Source organism: Phacochoerus africanus, chromosome 8 (assembly GCF_016906955.1).
Source record: "Phacochoerus africanus isolate WHEZ1 chromosome 8, ROS_Pafr_v1, whole genome shotgun sequence".
Taxonomy (NCBI): Eukaryota; Metazoa; Chordata; class Mammalia; order Artiodactyla; family Suidae; genus Phacochoerus; species Phacochoerus africanus.
The window spans coordinates 56,799,923-56,820,690 of record NC_062551.1 but is presented as its reverse complement, the minus strand read 5'-3'; the positions used below and the strand labels follow the sequence as shown (position 1 = coordinate 56,820,690).

Here is a 20,768-nt window from a genome sequence, read left to right as displayed (position 1 = left end):
GCAAATTGTTGTATTTATTTGTTGTTAGTATATCCACAGAGTGTTTCATATGTTATTACGTCATTTTGATTTACACATCACGGCCTTTGAGAATGTTTTATGTTTCACATGGGTACATTATGTTATAGGAGGTAATTAGTGAATATATTTTTTAAAGTGTTTTCTCAAATTCTTCGCTTTCTCTATACTATATTTGTTTCCCATTGTTAACTGTGACTCATTTAGGTTATTCACTAGATAAAATAGTCTTGGTTTATTTAGTTTGACAATATATTATGTGTTCTTCATCATTTATTTATAGTATGTATACAAAATATATGTATAGTATAGTATTCTTTTCTCTTCAGTTCTGAGACAGCAGAGTGTCCGCTCTTACTTGCTACGTGCGTTGGGGCGAATTGTGGAGATACACACTTTCTTTGATTGCTAACAGACATTTGTCTGTTTTTGTTCCAGTTTGTTTGAAACTAAGGTGCCCCAAAATTACTAGAATTACCTCGAATCATTTTTTCCTTATTAAAGAATCCACTTGCTTTTCTGTTTCTAAAATTTAGCAAATCATAGTAGGTAATTTCTTAGCCTTGTTTGACATAAGCGTCTGTCTGTCTGTCTGTCTTTCTTTCTTTCTTTGGCTTTTTAGGGCCACGCTCATGGCATTTGGAAGTTCCAGGCTAGGGGTCAAATCGGAGTTTTGTAGTTGCTGACCTAGACCAAGGCCACAGCAGTGCGGGATCCAAACTGCTTCTGCAACCTCCACAACAGCTCATGGCAACACTGGATCCTTAACCCACTGAGCGAGGTCAGGGATCGCACCTGTGTCCTCAGATTAGTTAGCACTGAGCCACGATGGGAACTCCTTGTAAGTGTTTTCTTAAGTGTAATATTTACTTAACATGAAACATTTATTAATTAATTGTAATGAATAGTATACTTAAGGTTTGTCATGTCTTGTAGGGATTTCTCATACACATGTGATCCAGAAATTACAACTAAAAGCTAACACTGATACAGGAGTATTCCAGACAGTGATGTTGGAAAGACATGAAAAGAATGAAATGAAAAATGTTTACCTCGGGGTTATTGAGAAAAATATATATGACTTTGTGTATCAGCAGAGAGATGAGGTAAGAAATTACAAAGGAATGCCCATAAGCCATAATGAAAACCTCACTGATAAGAGAGATGGACATGGTAGGAGTCTTGCAGGAATCAAGCCTGTTGGAAATAGGCTTCCGTTAAGCTTTTGGGATGAACTGCACCTATTTAATAGTCCGGAGAAAATTAATGAACTTAATTGATCTGACAAGCATATTGATAGTAGTGCCTCATTTTTACCACCTCAAGCAGTTTCTCCTGTTGTCCAAACCAAGACCTTTAATACAAATGGGAATGATTTTATACATCCTTCAGTACTGACACAAGACTGTGAAGCACACACTGAAAGACCTTACAAATGTGATGCGTGTGGCAAAGCCTTTCTTCAAGAAGTCTGCCTCAGAAGACATCAGATGATCCATACAGGGGAGAAACCACATAAATGTGATGTTTGTGGGAAAGCCTTTAGTCAAAATGCATACCTCGTAATTCATCAGAGAATTCATACCAGAGAGAAACCTTATATATGCAATGAATGTGGCAAGGCCTTTAATAAAGACATCAGCCTTACTCATCATCAGAGGATTCATTCTGGGGAGAAACCATACAAATGTAATGAGTGTGGCAAGGTTTTTAGGGAAAAGGCAAACCTTGCAAGTCATCAGAGAATTCATACTGGGGAGAAGCCTTACACATGTAATGAGTGTGGGGAATTCTTTTATTATGACTCCCAACTCAGAGCACATCAGAGAATCCATACAGGTGCAAAACCACATCAGTGTGACGTGTGTGGCAAAGTCTTCCGTTGAAGATCATACCTTACAGGTCATCAGAGGACTCATAGTGGAGAGAAACCATTTCAATGTAGTGAGTGTGGCAGGGTTTTCAGGGAAAAAGCAAACCTTGCGAGTCATCAGAGAATTCACACTGGAGAGAAACCTTATAAATGTAGTGAGTGTGATAAGCTTTTTAATCAAAAGTCAACCCTTGCAATTCATCAGAGAATTCATACTGGAGAGAGACCTTACACATGTAATGGGTGTGGAAAATCCTTTTATTATGGCTCCCACTTCAGAGAACATCAGAGAATCCACACAGGTGCAAAACCACATCAGTGTGACGTGTATGGGAAGGTCTTTCGTCAAAGGTCACACCTTACAGGTCATCAGAGGATTCATACTGGAGAGAAACCTTACACATGTAATGAATGTGGCGAAAGCTTTAGATTGAGCTCACTTCTCAGCCATCATTGGGCAATCCACATAGAAGAGATACTACATAAATGTGACGTATGCGTCAGGGTCTTCCCTACAAGCTCACAACTTTCAATTCATAAGAGAACTCATACTGGAGAGAAACCTTATCAATGTAACGAATGTGGTAAACTTTTTAATCAAAAGTCAACCCTTGCAAAACATCAGAGGATTCATACTGGAGAGAAACCATACAGATGTAATGAGTGTGGCAAGGTTTTCAGGGAAAAAGCAAACCTCGCGAGTCATCAGAGAATTCATACTGGAGAGAAACCTTATAAATGTAGTGAGTGTGGTAGGCTTTTTAATCAAAAGTCAAACCTTGCAGTTCATCAGAGAACTCATACTGGAGAGAAACCATACAAATGTAATGAGTGCGGTAAGGTTTTTAGGGAGAAAGCAAACCTTGCAAGTCATCAGAGAATTCATACAAATGCAGTGAGTGTGGGAAATCCTTTTATTATGGCTCTCAGCTCAGAGAACATGAGAGAATCCATGCAGGTGCAAAACCACATCAGTGTGACATGTGTGGCAAAGGCTTTCATTGAAGATCACACCTTACAGGTCATCAGAGGACTCATACTGGAGAGAAACCTTACAGGTGTAACGAATGTTGCAAAAGTTTTAGTTTGAGCTCACTTCTCAGCCGTCATCAGGCAATCCATATAAAAGAGGTGCTACACAAATGCGATGTATGTCTTAGCGTCTTCACTTCAAGTTCACAACTTTAACTGCATAAGAGAATTCATACTGGAGAGAAACCGTATGAATGTAATGAGCGTGGCAAGGTCTTTGGTCAAAAAACCAGCCTCAAACGCCATCAAAAAATTCACTCTGGAGAGAAACCTTACAAATGCAATGAGTGCGGCAAGGTTTTTAGAGAAAAATCAACCCTTGCAGGTCATCAGAGAGTTCATACCGGGGAGAAACCTTACAAATGTAAAGAGTGTGAGAAAACCTTTTATTGTGGCTCACTCCTTACTCGACATCAGAGCATCCATACTGGAGTTAAACCATATAGATGTGACACGTGTGGCAAACACTTCCTTACAAATAGAAAACTTCAGCTGCATCGGAGAATTCATACCGATGAGAAACCTTATAAATGTGATGAATGTGGCAAAGTCTTTCATCGAAAAGAAAACCTTACCGGTCATTATAGAATTCACACTGGAGAGAAACCTTACAAATGTAAGGAGTGTGGCAAGGCCTTTCGTCATAAAACAACTCTTTCAAGTCATCAGAAAATCCATAATCGACAGAAAGCCTTCCAAAGTAATGAGTGTTGGAAGACAGACCTCTGGATGATCACCTCACAGAAGATGATAACCACAGAGGGGAAGCTATGTTATTGTGATGTGTGTGGAAAGTCTTCATTCAAAATTCACAGTTTAAATTCATGGGCAGTTCATAGTGGGAGGAAACATGCAGAGTCATGAGTGTGTGATAAAGCCTCCCTTAACTACCAGATGCTCCACACTGGACAGAAATCAAAGAAATGCAATGACTGTCTCAAAGTCTTTAGTCAAAATTCACACCTTAAAGTCTACCAAAGAATTCATACTGTAGAGAAACAATACAAGTAAAATGACTGTGGTAAATCCTTCAGTGCACTTTCAAATCTAACATGCGATCAGGTAGTCCATATTGGTGAGGGAATTTAAGCAAGTGTGTTAGTGGGGTCCACGTCTTCGGATTCATTGCAAAAGTCATCCTGGAGAGAAATCAAGTGAATTTTATTTTTTTTTTTGGCCTTACCTGAGGTATGTGGAACTTCCTGGGCCAGGGGTCAAACCCTCACTACAGCAACAACCAAAGCCACTGCAGTGACAATGCCAGATCCTTAACCCCCCCATTGCACCACATGAGAAATCCATGTGACCAGGGCTTTAGGCAAGGAATTCGTTCTGGAAATAAGCTCACACATGCCAAGAATAGGAATAACCTTTACTTGGGACTCACTTCTCATCAGTCATCAGATAATCCATAGTGGATAGAACATGACAGATGTTCTGAATATGGCAAAGCGTTTTTTGTGTGTGTGTTTTGGCCTTTGGTTTTTGTTTTTTTCCTCTTTTGTTGTTTTTTTTTTTTTTTTTTTTAGTAGGGCCACACATGTGGCATATGGAAGTTCCCAGGCTAGGGGTTGAATTGCTGATACGGTGACGCCTTGCACCACAGGCACAGTAATGCTGGATCCTTGACCCACTGAGCAAGGCCAGGGGTCGAATGTGCAACCTCATGGTTACTAATTGGTTCGTTAACCACTGAGCCATGATGGGAACTCCATGAAAAATTAATTTTATCATTGAAAATTGAAGAGAGAGCAGTTATCTTGAGAGGAACATTCAATGAAAATAATCATAATATACGTGTGCATATTATGCACATTTAACTGCTGCTATTTTTGCTACTATTTTATCCAAAATGTATCATATGTCTCCTATTTTATTTTATTTTATTATTTTTTTATTTTATTTTTTTCTTTTGGGGGCTGCACCCACTGCATATGGAGGTTCCCAGGTTAGGGGTCAAAGCAGAGCTGTAGCTGCTGGCCTACGCCACAGCCACAGCAACTCAGGATCCAGGCCACGTCTGTGACCTACACCACAGCTCACGGCAACGCTGGATCCTTAACCCACTGAGCGAGGCCAGGGATCGAACCTGAAACCTCATGGTTACTAGTTGGGTTCATTAACCACTGAGCCATGGTGGGAACTCCCTCTCCAATTGTAAATAATACAATTTAGTCATTATTTTTGTGACTCTGGATGAATACTGTTCCTTCTAGCAGCACAGTCTTGACCCCGTCCGGCTACTTGGTACAATGCACTATTAGGTTGTCATGGTGGAAAAACATCTCTAACAATTTATTTCCAATATGGAATCAAACAACATTCAATTTAGGGATTATATACCCATGATTTATATTAACTTGTTCTGTCTACACTCTATACCAGAATATCCAGATGGTTATCAAGTTTCCTCCAGATTCCGACCGTTCATTAGTGCATAAAACTTAATGGTGATTTCAAATTGAAGGACCGAATTGGTTTTATAGAATGTATAGAAACTGAGCTCATCCCACATAAAAAAATAGAGGTGCTCCAAGACTATGTACAATATGGAAAACTTTTTTTAGGCAGAAACTGGGTGATATTAAAAAAACTATTTGTGGCAATTCCTGTTGTGTTGCAGCAGAAACGAACTCAGCTAGTATCCATGAGGACGTGGGTTGGATTGGTGGCCTTCCTCCATGGGTTAAGGATCCGGCCGTTGCCATGAGCTGTGGTGTAGGTCACGGATGAGTCTTGGATCTTACGGTGATGTGGCTGTGGTGTAGGCCAGCCGCTACAGCTCCAAGAACTTACATATGCTGCCGTTGTGACCCTAAAAAGAAAAAAAAAATTAATTTTGAAAAAGTTATTTAAAAAAAAAAAAAAAGTTGGTTTCAGGCAAGGTTACACTTGTGGGGGAAAGGCGGGCAGAAGTCTTATCCTGTTTATTATCTCGCTAGCTTCAGTAAATGATAGTGATTAGTTTAAGGTAACATTCAGGGGAGGGTGAAACTGCCGTTGTATTAAGTCTTGATTTGCTGTCTGGAGGCAAGGGACTCCACCTTGGGTTTGTTTTTGTTTTTGTTTTTCGCTCCACCCATTGCATGTGCAAGTTCCTGGGCCACGAATTGAACCTGCTTCACAGTTGGACTCCGTGTCACAGCTGCAGCTGCACTGGGTCCTTAACCCACTGTGCCTGAAGGGAGCTTCCAGAAATGTTTATTTTTAAGCACTCCCTGCAGCCTGCTCCACTCTCATGAGTATATGAATGGATTGCTTCTTCTTTTGTGTCCATTTAAGTCTAATGGTTTGCTTCTTGATTTACATGATGGGAAAATGGGCATATGGTGTTCTAAAAAATATTAGAACATTTTCAGAATTATCCAGGTTCAGTTTTCTCCTTAAGCTGTTCAGTACAGTCATGTGAAAATAACAGTGTTTCTGAGTTTTCTTGGAAAAATGAATATATAAATGGAAACATTTTTGTTTGAGGCGCTTGACATTTCGTGTATCACCCTCCAAAACTTGTGTTGTTGCTAATTTGCATTTGTGGCCATTTCACTGTAAAAGGGCAGAACTCCACGCAAATCATTTAGATTGATTTTAACATTAAAGTTTGATGAGAAGGTTTGTTATATACTTCAGCTCTCTGGATGGACAAGGGAGAATTCCAAGGTGTTCCAAACACGGTTTGAAGAAACAGGGAATGTGACTGGCTCGCTGTAGGTTACTTGGTATGGCTTGAACTTTGAACTTGTAGTTTTTATTACAGGAGGGATCCTTCAGGGAAAAAGTTTGCCCAGATGGGCACAGTAGGAAGTGGTCGTCCTTCAGGGTAAATCTGTCACTAGTCAGATGTCAAAAATCCAGTGAGACTGAGAAAACACTAGGTATTTACTCTTGAAATTCCTGATTTCTGGGAAATACCAGACTTACCTTTCTTTCTTTCTTTCTTTCTTTCTTTTTCTTTTCTTTTTTTTTGTTTTTTTTTTGTTTGTTTTGTTTTTTTTTTTTTGCTTTTTAAGGCCACATCCACAGCATATGGAAGTTCCCAGAACAGGGGTCAAATTGGAGCTACAGCTGCCAGCCACAGCCACGTGGGATCCGAGCCACCTCTGCAACCTACCCCACAGCTCACAGCAATGCTGTATCCTTAACCCCCGAGCGAGGCCAGGGGTCAAACCCGCAACTTCATGGATCCTAGTTGGGTTCGTTAACCACTGAGCCACAACGGGAACTCCCGTATTTCTTTTATTACAGCACACATGCCTTCCATTGCACAATATGATTGTTTTAAATGCTTGTAAACTACTGTTGAACTAAATTGCCTAGAGTATTTTTTAGACTAGTTTGATAAAAATTAATACGTGGTAATGTTTATAAAACATTACTAAGAAATTTACTAGTAGGACAGCAGTTATCCATAGCCCTTAAAATTTTCAGATAAAAGTTAGGGAAATTAGGAATAAGTCACATTGTTGATTTTCTACCATAATAAGTTTTTTTTTTTCCCCCCTTGGCTGCAGAAGTTCCCAGGTCAGGGATTGAGCCTTCACCACTTCAGTGACAACACCAGATCTTTAACCCCCTATACCACCAAGGAACTCCTGTTTTTGTTTGTTGTTATTGTTGCTTTGTGGTTTTTTTTTTTTTTTTTTTTAGGGCTGCACTCAAGGCATATGAGAGGTTCCCAGGCTAGGGGTCAAACCCGAGCTGCAGCTGCCAGCCTACACCCCAGTGATCCAACAATGCAGGATCCAAGCCGTGTCTGCAAGGATCCTTAACCCGCTGAGCAAGGCCAGGGATCAAACGAGTAACCTCGTGGTTCCTAGTCCTATTCGTTTCCCGCTGTGCCACTACAGGAACTCTGGTGTGTTTTGTTTTGTTTTTTTCCTTTGTTTTTTTATCTTTTTTGTCCACCCTGCTGCATATGGATTTCCCGGCCGAGGATCAGATGCAACCCACCGTTGCAACCTCTGCCACAGCTGCAGCAATGCTGAATCTGTAACCCAGCGTGCCAGGCTGGGGACTGAACCTTCGTCCTGGCACTGCAGAGATTCTCCCGATCCTGTTGTGCAACAGCTGTGTCAACCCCAGATCCTTTATCCAGTGCACTGCAGTGGGAACTCCTTATTGCACTTTGTTTTATTGCCTTCACAGATAATCGCATTTTTGCAAATTGAGGGCTCCTGGCCACCCTGCAGGGATCGTTGCCTTGCACCATTTTTCCAAGAGCATTGGGTCATTTCATGTCTCTGTCACATTTTGGTAATTATCACGATATTTTAACTTTTTGCATTATTTGTTATAATGTCTGTAATCAGTTATCTTTGATGTTTCTACTGTCTTTCATGACTGAGTTCTCAGCCATGAAAAAGAATGAAATAATGCCATTTGCAGCAGAATAGACCTAGAGGTGATCATAGTACATGAAGTAAGTCAAAGAGAAACACAAATCCCGTTTCATTTCACATGTATTTGGAATCAAAGATATAAAGGAAATGAACTTACCTACACAAAAGGAACAGACTCGCAGAGAACACTGGTGGTTGCCATGGAGGGAGGGGTATTGGGGAGGGACAGATTGAGAATTTGGGATTAAAAGACATGAAATGTCATATACAGAATGACAAGATCCTACTGTATAGCACAGGGAACTATATGCAATATCCTGTAATAAACCATAATGGAAAAAACATTAAAAAGACCTGACTACTCAGCCATAAAAAAAAGAACAAAGTAATGCCATTTGCAGCAACATGGATGGACCTATAGATTCTCATACTATGTGAAGTAAGTCAGAGAAAGACAAATACCATATGATATCACATACGTGGAATCTAATATCTGGCACAAACAAACCTATATACAGAAAAGAAACAAACTCATGGACCTGGAGAACAGACTTGGGGTTGCCAAGAGGGAGGGGGAGGGAGCAGAAGTTGGGGGTCAGTAGAAGCAGACTCTTGCATTTGGAGTGGATAAGCAATGAGATCCTGCTGTGTAGCACAGGGAACTACATCCAATTGCTTGTGATGGAACATGATGGAGGATAATGTGAGAAAAAATGCGTATGTTATGTGTAACTGGGCCACTTTGCTATACAGCAGAACTTGACAGAACATTGTAAAGCAATTATAATAAATTTTTTTTAAAAAGAAAAAGAGAGAGTTCTCGTCGTGGCGCAGTGGTTAACGAATCCGACTAGGAACCATGAGGTTTCGGGTTCGGTCCCTGCCCTCGCTCAGTGGGTTAACGATCCGGCGTTGCCGTGAGCTGTGGTGTAGGTTGCAGACGAGGCTCGGATCCCGCGTTGCTGTGGCTGTGGCGTAGGCCGGTGGCTACAGCTCCGATTCGACCCCTAGCCTGGGAACCTCCATATGCCGCGGGAGCGGCCCAAGAAATAGCAACAACAACAACAACAACAAAAAAGACAAAAAATAAATAAATAAAATAAATAAAAAGAAAAAGAACTGGAGTTCCGGCCGTGGCTCAGCCGTTAACAAATCTGACTAGGATCCATAAGGATGCGGGTTTGATTCCTGGGCTTGCTCAGTGGGTTAAGGATCCGGCGTTGCCGTGAGCTGTGGTGTAGGTTGCAGACGCAGCTTGAATCTGGCGCTGTGGCTGTGGTGTAGGCCGGCAGCTGTAGCTCCTCTTGGAGCCCTAGCCTGGGAACCTCTATGTGCCAGGAGTGCAGCCCTAAAAAGACCAAAAAAAAAAGTGTTTTAAATAAGATAGAAATGGAGTTCACTAATGACTCTGGGTTTGGGATCTGATGTTGTCACTGCTCTGGAGTAAGTTCAGTCCCTGGCCTGGGAACTTCTGCATGCTTCAGGCACAGCCAAAAAATAAACTAGTGTATTGATATATAATTCACATACAATTTTGTCATTTGAAATATGGAATTAAGTGATTTTTTTTCAGTTGATTTACAAAGCTGTAAACTCCACATTATATATATATATATATATGATATATATATATATATGATATATATATATATATGATATATATATATATATATCATACACACACACCCACATATGTATATATATACACACATATATATGCTTTTTAGGGCCGCACCGCAGCATATGGAGGTTCCCAGGCTAGAGGTTCAATCAGACCTGCAACTGCCAGCCACAGCCACAGCCACCTCCAAGCCAGATCCGAGCTGCGTCTGTGACCAACAACCACAGCTCACAGCAACACTGGATCCCCAACCTGCTTAGCGAGGCCAGGGATTGACCCTGAATCCTCATAGATACTTGTCGGATGCATTTCTGCTGCACCTCGATGGGAACTCGCACGCTGTATATTTGATGCGTGGAAGAGGCTGAAGTTCCTCTTCCCAACCTGCTGACCTTGCACAGGGAAGAATCCCGCTTGAATGACATTAAGAATTTCCAAGAAAAGGTCCTTCTTTAAATTCAAGAGGGAAGCTGTTCTCACCAAGGTTAACACACCATCAGGGACTTCTGTGTACATTTCTGTCTCCACGGAGCACATCAGATGTCCAGCCTAAGCCATGACACAATTTCTACCCATTTGACTGACACATAATTCCTCTGCACAGTTAGACTATCAGTTCCATTTTTTAAAGAGGATTATGTCATGGGCACTTTATAGCATCTTCCCTATTGCTGCAAGAATACTGTCAGGGTTCTTTTATGTCAGGCAGATCAGTGTTCAAACTAGAGAGATCTAATATCAAATTAAATGCTACAGAGATAAAATAACATCAGGGATGTTTTTCATGTATCCACATTAAATCCACTCTTAAGCATTTTGGTTTTTTTTTTTTCTGTATAGATAACTTGCACATGATTTTGAATTCTACAAGTGTATTTTATACAACAAATGATGCTTTATGTCAGGTTTACACTTGGCTCTTTGTGCATGATGATCATTCCGGTTTACTGATTCGCTTTTACTACATTCTCACGCATATCCATGTGTTTCTGTGGTTTCTCCATCCTTTTATCAAGCCAAAGCCCTGAGACCTCTTTTTCTTCTTTTTTTTTCTTTTTGCTTTTTAGGGCCACACCCGCTGCATATGGAGGTTCCCAGGCTAGGGGTCTAATCGGAGCTGTAGCCACCAGCCTACACCACAGCCACAGCAAACATGGGATCTAAGCTGCATCTGCAGCCTATACCAGAGCTCATGACAATGCTGGATCCCCATCCCACTGAGCGAGGCCAGGGATCGAACCCACAACCTCGTGGTTCCTAGTCAGATTTGTTAACCACTGAGCCACGACAGGAGCTCCCCAAGTCCGTATTTCACATAAGGCACAATATCAAACTCAGATGCTCCTCTTTTACAGATACACATCCAAGAGGTTTTAAAACATTAGCTACTAAACTATTATTTTCATCTTAAGAGAGAAGAAACACCCTGAGCTTCTGCAACAACAGGCCCACTTTTCATGGTTGAAGCTGTGACATATGGAAGTTCTCCAGCTGGGGTTCAAATTGAAGCTGCAGCTGCAGGCCTATGTCAAAGCCACAGCAACACAGGATCAGAGCCACATCTCTGACCTACACCACGATTTTCGGCAACACTGGATCCTTAACCCAATTGAGCAAAGCTATGATTTGAACCTGCATCCTCACAGACCCTAGGTAGGGTTAACCCACTGAGCCACCGTGGGAACTCATGTGCAGGAGGTTAAAGGATCCCACGTTGCTGTGGGTGTGGCATAGCCCAGAGCTGGAGCTCTGATTCGAGCCCTAGCCTAGGAACTTCCATATGCTGCAGAATTCTTCAGATTCTATTTCACCATAGGTTGTTACAAGATATTGATTATATTTCCCTCTGCTATACAGTAACTCCTTGCTTTTTGTCAATTGCATATATATCTATTAATCCCAAACTCCCAATTTATTCCTCCTGCTCTTTCCCTTTGGGTAACCATAAGTTTGTTTTCTTTTTCTTTTTTCTTTCTTTCTTTTTTTTTTTTTTTTTTTTGGCCAACCCATGACATACGGAGTTCCTGGGCCATATTTGCAACCAAATCTGCAACAACCCTGGACTCTAACCCACTGTACCAGGCAAGGAATTGAACCTGCCTCCTAGTGCTCCCAAGACGCCACCAATCCTGTGGCATCACAGGGGCATCTCCAAAAGTTTGTTTTCTATGTTTTCTATGTCTTTGAATCTATGTTTTGTAAATAAGTTCATCTGTATAGAATATTCATTTGTTTTTACCTCAACTACAGATACATTGTTTATTTTCTAGAAAAACCTTCATAGAACTTTGTATTTTCAGTCGAAACACTTCCAACTACTTTCTCCTGATCAAATATTTGTAAATAATCTCACTAAAACTGTCCTCTTGCATGGTGGTGCCACATCTGAATAAGAAAGCCCTAGAACTAGATGAGCTCAGGGAATATAAAATACTGGTCTTAAAATAACCTTCAGGAATTCATTCAATTTATAGTTCATACACCTCTTGACTTGATTTTGAGCAATATCATTGAAGGCTTAACAATTTCTCTTGTATGTGACACAGACATGATAAACATGATGGGTCCTTCAGTGCCATCCAGTGACATGAATGCCAAGGTTCCTGGGCATATTTGTTATTATCATTATTAGTTTAAATTTTCTTCTTCTTCTTTTTTTTTTTTTTTTTTTTTTTTTGCTTTTCAAGGCTGCATCCACAGCATATGGAGGTTCCTGGGCTAGGGGTTGAACCAGAGCTGCAGCTGCCAGCCACAGCCACAGCCACAGCCACACAGGGTCCAATCCAAGTCTGTGACCTACACCACAGCTCAAGGCAACGCCAGATCCTTAACCCCCTGAGCAGTGCCAGGGATCGAACTCAGGGATCCCCGTTGGCTTCATTACCTCTGAGCCACAACGGGAGCTCCCCCGTTTAAATTTTCTGACATTCCCTTTTTCACACATAACGTGTGTATTTATTATCTTTTGAATTTTGTCGATGTCATATCATGGAGTGACAGCGTGAGACTTTACTCCCTCCCCATAACTCTGGAAGACAGCAAAGGTCAAAGAACTCCTTTTCTTCTCCGTGCCGAGGGAAACCGCTTCCTCGCTAACAACTACACTTCCTTGTTAATTTCAGTCCGACTGCGGATAATCCCCTTGTTTCCTTAGAAACCAGCCAAATGAGAATCCTCCAAATTCCCATTCATCACAGTAGGATGATTCCTGACTTGTTTGTCCTCCGTGATCGCTGGGAACAGGGATTGTCATCATGATTCAATCAAAATTGACTTATGTTTTTCTCCCCTGACAAAGCCCCTATGTTTTAGGCCACTTTTGAGTATCCTGATTCAGAACAACAGCAGGGCCCAAACATCTACTCCCAAGAGTAGGTGACTTGAGTGTAAAATATCCCCTGAGAACGTAGCCTCGGGACACCTGCCCATCCCCCTCCTCTGAGTGGGCGTTTGTCTGCCTTGACCTCCAACGGAAAAGAAAAGGTCCTGGAGTTCCCGCTGTGGCTCAGTGGTTCCAACCCGACCCATGAGGACTCGGGTTCAATCCCTGGCCTTGCTCAGAGGGTTAAGGATCCGGCATTGCTGTGGGCTGTGGTGTAGGTCGCAGACACTGCTGGGATCCCGCGTTGCTGTGATTGTGGCTGTGGCTGTGGCCAGCAGCTGCAGTTCCGATTCAACCCCTAGCCTGGGAACTTTCATATGCCATGGGTGCAGCCCTAAAAAGACAAAAAAAAAAAGGAAGGAAGGAAAAAAAGAAGAGGTCATTTTGGTCCAACTTTTGAGGTTTTGTAGTTTTTTTTTTTTTGTCTTTTTGCCATTTCTTGGGCCGCTCCCGTGGCATATGGAGGTTCCCAAGCTAGGGGTCTAATCGGAGCTGTAGACACTCCCCTACGCCAGAGCCACAGCAACGTGGGATCCGAGCCTCGTCTGCAACCTACACCACAGCTCACGGCAACGCCGGATCGTTAACCCACTGAGCAAGGGCAGGGACCAAACCCGCAACCTCATGGTTCCTAGTTGGATTCGCTAACCACTGCACCACGACGGGAACTCCGATTTTTTTTAACTTATTTTAAACTGTCGGAGTTCCTGTTGTGGCTCAGTGGTTAATGAATCCAACTAGGAACCATGAGGTTGCAGGTTTGATCCCTGGCCTTGCTCAATGGATTAAGGATCTGGCGTGACCTCCGGATTGAGGAGCTGTGGTGTAGGTTGCAGACTCTGGTCGGATCCCGCACTGCTGTGGCTGTGGTGTAGGCCAGCAGCTACAGCTCTGAATAGATCCCTAGCCTGGAAACCTCCTATGCTGCGGGAGCGGTCCTAGAAAAGGCAGAAAGACCAAAAAAAGAATGTTAACAGATCCACTATTTATTTTAAAGATTTCAAAAGTGGAAAAAAAAACCTAGATTAGCAAATTGAGATTTTATAGATTTTATGGTTGGAGCATCTCCTATATTGTAACAATCTTTTGGAATAAAATCTGTCTAGGAGTTCTGTTGTGGCGCAGCAGAAACGAATCTGACTAGGAACCATGAGGTGGCAGGTCCGATCCCTGGCCTTGCTCAGTGGGTTAAGGATCCTGCATTGCTGTGAGCTGTGGTGTAGGTCGCAGATGGAGCCCTGATCCTGCAATGCTGTGGCTGTGGCATAGGCCAGTGGCTACAGCTCCGATTCAACCCCTAGCCTGGGAACCTCCATATGCCATGGTTGCAGCCCTAAAAACAAAACAAAACAAAACATACTTGGTGGTAGATGTTGTCTAACAGGTGCTGCCTTAAAAATACTGAGTGTCGAGGAGTTCCTGAGTGGTTCAGCAGGTTAAGGATCTGACCTTGGCAGGTGCTGTGGCCTGGGTTTGATCCCTGGCCTGGGAAATTTCACATGCTGTGAGCTTGGCCCAAAAAGAAATTGGGTGTCAGGAGTTCCCGTTGTGGCTCAGCAGTAATGAACCCAACTAATATCCATGACAATTTGGGTTCAATCTCTGGACTTGCTCAGTGGGTTAAGGATCTGGCCTTACCTTGAGCTGTGGTGTAGGTCATAGACACAGCTCAGATCTGGCATTGCTGGGGCTGTGGTGTAGGCCGGCAGCTGCAGTTCTGATTCGACCCCTAGCCCGGGAACTTCGATATGCCATGGGTGTGGCCCTAAAAAGACAAAAGAAAAGAAATTGAGTGTCAAAATGAAATTATTTCACATTTGATAATCTGGTTTTACTTTCATTAGGGTTCATATTAAAGAGACATACCTCCTTACCAAATACCCTTAAAGGATTTTTTTTTTTGTCTTTTTGCTATTTCTTTGTGCTGCTCCCAAGGCATATGGAGATTCCCAGGCTAGGGGTCAAATCGGAGCTGTAGCCCCCGGCCTACTACGCCAGAGCGACAGCAACACCAGATCCAAGCCACGTCTGCAACCTACACCACAGCTCACAGCAACGCCGGATCGTTAACCCACTGAGCAAGGCCAGGGATCAAACCCGCAACCTCATGGTTCCTAGTTGGATTCGTTAACCACTGCGCCACGATGGGAACTCCCGGAAATTTTTTTTAATGAAAGATTTTTTTTAAGAGAGTTACTCACTCCATAGAGTGTGGGCCATCTCATAATGCAAGGGGCCTACTCTTCGAAATATTACCACTTAATTATTCTTTACATGGCAGTAAACGCCAATATCTTCTGAAGACTATATATTTTACAGGCTTTGTTATCCATAGTTGACAGAACTGTTAGAAGTAGAAAATAAAGGAGTTCTCGTCGTGGCCCAGTGGTTAACGAATCTGACTAGGAACCATGAGGTTTCGGGTTCCATCCCTGGCCTCACTCAGTGGTTAAGGATCCGGCCTTGCCGTGAGCTGTGATGTAGGTCCCAGACGCGGCTCGGATCCTGTGTTGTTGTGGCTGTGGTGTAGGCCGGCAGCTATAGCTCCGATTTGACCCCTAGCCTGAGAACCTCCATGTGACATAGGTGTGGCCCTAAAAAGACAAAAAGAAAAAAAAAAGAAGTAGAAAATAAAGAAGAGAGCTAAAATATATTGCAATTTGAAAATAAGAAATGAAAAATTCTCCTTACCTTCATAAGTTTGAAATTACTTTAGGAGTTCCCGTTGTGGCGCAGTGGTTAACGAATCCGACTAGGAACCATGAGGTTGCGGGTTCGATCCCTGGCCTTGCTCAGTAGGTTAACGATCCCGCATTGCCGTGAGCTGTGGTGTAGGTCACAGACATGGCTTGGATCTGGTGTTGCTGTCGCTCTGGCGTAGTAGGCCAGGGGCTAGAGCTCCGATTTGACCCCTAGCCTGGGAACCTCCATATGCCGCGGGAGCGGCCCAAGAAAATGGCAAAAAGACAAAAAAAAAAAAAAGAAAAACAAAGAAATTACTTTATATCTATTATATTGTTAAGTATATTTTCATAAACAGGTTTTTATGAAGGATATTTAAAGGTAATTCTCAGAAGTAAGGAGTAGAGCAAGTATTGTCTTTTTGTCTTTTTAGGGCTGCATCTGCAGCATGTGGAGGTTCCCAGGCTAGAGGTCAAATTGGAGGTGCAGCTGCCCGCCTGTGCAACAGTCATGATAACACTGGATCCTTAACCCATTGAGGGATGCCAAGAATCAAACCCACATCCTCATAGATGCTAGTCAAGTTCTTAACCTGCTGAGCCACAATGGGAACTCCGTGCAAGTAGTTTCTTTATAGTATTATGCTCTTATGGAGTTCCCATTGTTGCTTAGTGGGTTAAGAACCTGAGGTAGTCTTTGTGAGGGTGTGGGTTTCATCCCTGTCCTCAGTCAGAGGGTTAAGGATCTAGTGTTGCTGCAAGCTCTTGGCATAGTTTGCAGATGTGGCTCGGATCTGGCGTAACTGTGACTATGGCATAGGCCTCAGCTACAGCTTGGATTCAACCCCTGGTCTGGGAACTTCCATATGCTGCAGGTGTGGCCATAAAAATATGTCTATATATGATGCAGTTATTTTTATTGTGGTAGTTATTTTAATATATGTCAATCAGAACATCATGCTGTAAACTTTAAACTTTTATGTGAAGTATGTCACTTATGTCTCAGTAAACCTAGGGGGAGAATATAGTAGTCAAAGATGTTAGCAAAAAGAAGAAAATTAATAGGGGAGAACCTTTGTATTTTAGTACACATTAGTCATTAAAGAGGTGTTGACTGTAAGCTTAAATTTTACATGATGGCCCATCTCATGGAACCCTGCCTCCCAGGTAATGAGCCTTAAGCCAAAATACCTTTGTTAAGCTCATAGGAAACCAGGCCCTCTTGTGACTAATTACAGGAAGGAAGAAATTAACACATCCTCTCAGGAGGGTGACTGACCCCAGGAAATAAATGTCTGACTTCCTCCCCTTTTAGTATAAAAGTCGCCTGACAACTGCTATGGAAAACAGTATGGAGGTTCCTCAAAAAACTAAAAATAGAGCTACTGTATGATCCAGGAATCCCGTCCTGGCATCTATCCAGAGGAAAGCATAATTTGAAAAGATACAGGCACCCCAGTGTTCTTTTCAGCACTATTTACGATAGACGAGACAGAGAAGCAACCTGAATGTCCACTGACAATGGAATGGGTAGAGAAGATGTGGTACATATATGCAACGGAATATTAGCCATAAAACTGAATGACATAATGCCATTTGCAGCAACATGGACAGACCTAGTGATTATCACACTAAGTGAATTAAGTCAGAGAAAGGTACATATCATGAGATCACTAATACGTGGATTTTTTTCTTTAAAGGCTACATATCAGCTTATTTACAAAATAGCAACAGACTCGCAGACTTTGAAAACAAACTTATGGGTAGCGAAGTGGATAGGGAGTGCCAGGAGCACTGGATTGGTGGTTTGGGATTGGCATGTGTGCATTACTGTGTATTGAATGGTCAACAAGGACCTGCTGTATAGCGCAGGGAACTACCCAATTTTCTGTGATAACCTATAAGGGAAAAGAATCTGATAAAGGATGGATATATATATATGTGTGTGTAACTGAATCACTTTTTTTGTACAGCGGAAATTATCACAACATTGTAAATCTACTATACTTCAATAAAACTTGAAAAAATGAGTAAAAGAAGCTTGAATTCTAACTCAGGCAAGCTGGTTCATTGCCAACAAGTCCACTATCTCCTTGGTCAAATGGCTTTCAGAATAAAGTCTCCCTATTCCTTTTTCCAGCAAATCCTCTCTGCATTTATTGGCCTGTCACCCTGGCCACCAGTACGATCTTGGACTTGGTAACAGAAAGAAAAATGCAATTTATATCAGTTCTTCAAAATGTATTCCTAGAAGATCCCTTGTTGTGAAGCTGGTTAAGGTTCTAGCATTACCGCAGCTGTGGCACAGTTACCATCCCTGGCCCAGGAACTTCCACAAGCCGTGAGTTAAGCCAAAATTTAAAAAAAAAATAGCATAATTTAAAAAATATATTGGTCTTTTTAAAGCAATGATCATTAAAATTTTTTAAATTAAAAAAAAATTTTTTTCACAAAGGAGAATAGTAGTTCCCTGGTGGCTCAGCTGTTTAAGGATCTGGCAGTTGTTACTGCTGTGGCACAGCTTCAATCCCTGGCCTGAGAACTTATGGGAGGAGGAGAATAAAAAATGGTTGATGACAGAAACTATTACCTACGTTATTCCTCCAGTTTCAGACCTTAGGTTTTGTCCCTGAGTCTCTGGAATTGAACAGTGTTGAGTTTGGACTCGTGGCTGAAGGAGGAATAGAACAGAAAAGCTATTCTGCAAGGTGTCAGTATGAAATGGCCCATTCTACCCAGGCAGAGTTTTGTATTCTCATTCAAAATTATAATTCACCTACAGGTCCAGCTCTGATTTCCTTAAACTGCTTAAATTAATTCTAATTGCAGATCCAACCACTGCCCCATAGCAACCACTTGGAGACCCAAGTTACTAAGCACTGAATTGTTTGAGCCTCAGGTGCACGCCATGCGAGCAATACGCTGGCAAAAACAGCATTTGATTGAAACCCTTTTCAGCTTGTTAAGAGGAAACATCCTCGTTTCCTATATAATGATCCATGCAACTAACATTTGACCTTAAAACTGTGACAGACAATAACTAGCAGTTTTAAAGTACTAGGAAGAAGTTCCCGTCGTGGCGCAGTGGCTACCGAATCTGACTAGGAACAACGAAGTTGCGAGTTCGATCCCTGCCCTTGCTCAATGGGTTAACCATCCCGAGTTGCCCTGAGCTGTGGTGTAGTTTGCAGACGAGGCTTGAATCCCGCGTTGCTGTGGCTCTGGAGTAGGCCGGCAGCTACAGCTCCGATTAGCCCCCCAGCCTGGGAACCTCTATATGCCCGGGAGCGGCCCAAGAAATGGCAAAAACAAAAAAATTAAAAAAAATTAAGTCCTGGGAAGCAGGGTCCACAACCCGCCCTTCCGCGCTACCAGCGGAGACTAGCGCGCTCTCTTCGCCCCGCCCCTCGCCGGTAGCGCCCCGCCCAGACCCCCCGCTGGTAGAAGCCCCGCCTCTGGTGGAAGCCCCGCCCTCTGGCCTGGCGGGTGCGCAGTTTCTTACGGAACCGGAAGCAGCTCGGCGTGGAGGTCTCACAGCAGACCGTTGGTTTCTTGTTTCCAGTAAGTCCGTGCTGCGCAGTCCCCCTCGCTGCACTCTCAGGGTCTCGGAATCACTGCGGAGCTAAAATTCCAGAACCCAGCCCTTCGCCCCCAGTAAGCCCAGACGTCGCCGTTATCGGTTTTGTATGATTTCCTTTGGATTTGAAATCGCTGAGGCTGGTCACTGCCCTTGGCTTTTCGGCCTTCGGTCCACATAGACACCGCCTTTCGCGACGTTTTCCTGCTTAAAACCCTTTACGATGTCTTCCGTTCCCTCCGATCTGCTATCCCAGGCCAAGTAAAGTCCTCTCCCGCGAGGCGGCCCCGCGGCCCCACCTCGACCCCTGCGGCTGCAGGGCGGCTTAGCTCCCGGAGAGGCCGCATCCTCCCCTGGTCCTGGGATGCTGGAGCCCGCCCCCTCCTGAAACACCCTCCCTCCAGCCCCTCTGTCCTCGCGGCTCCCCAGACCGATCCTTCTGCCCCTCAGGCCTCCCCCTTCCGCTCCTCCCGCGTAGGGGGAGGTGACCTGGGCCAGCCAAATGAAGCCCAATGTTTTGTGTCAAATTCCTCCCCGCTACAAAATAAATTCTCTTCTGGCAGGCGGGCGTCTTATTCTGTAGCCATCGCTGTAAACACTTGGGCGCTGGCTCTCAGGTGGAGTGAGCAAGAGCGACTCGGAATGAGAGAAAAAAACTCAGAAGGATAAAAGAATGAGGGAGCATCGATGGGGTCGTTGAGGATGGCTGGGGGACTTGCAGAATGACAGTGAAATGAATTAACGATCTAGCCCTTAAAGTAGCAGCTGGATAAAATAGAGAAGTGAATAAAGGAGCAGGATCTGTGTGGATTGGAGAGCTAAATGGGGAGAGAGGCATTTCCCAGGGAAAAGTTGGGGGAAAGGACAAAAGAGTTGTAACCATGGTCTTCAGAGCCTGGAGATGCTGGGAGAGGAACGTCACAGCTAACGACTAGCAGAGCAGAGGAAGAGAGAAAGCAGGAAGGGCTGTAACCTGGTGCGCAGAGAGGGAGCCGAGATGGAGGAAGGAAGAGGCAGAAATACATGGACAGTTCGGACAGTCAGAAAGTTTGAGGGGGAAAAGCACCAAGAGGAGAAACAATTGGCAGAGTGGGACAGGACAGGAGCGAGAGAAGAAATACGAGGGCAGCAGGCACAGCCGTAGAAGGGAACAAAAAGAGAGAGAAATAGGGAGACAGATAATGATACAGAACCACAGTAGTGCAGACAGAGGAAGAATACTGGAGTGGTGAGTTCTTTAGATATGGA

General features: G+C 43.2%; 1 pseudogene; it reads left to right on the top strand.

Annotated features, from left to right (window-relative positions):
• The first annotated feature begins 966 nt into the window (after window positions 1–966).
• On the top strand, window positions 967–20,146 carry LOC125133251 (zinc finger protein 665-like; annotated as a pseudogene).
• The last annotated feature ends 622 nt before the right edge of the window (window positions 20,147–20,768 follow it).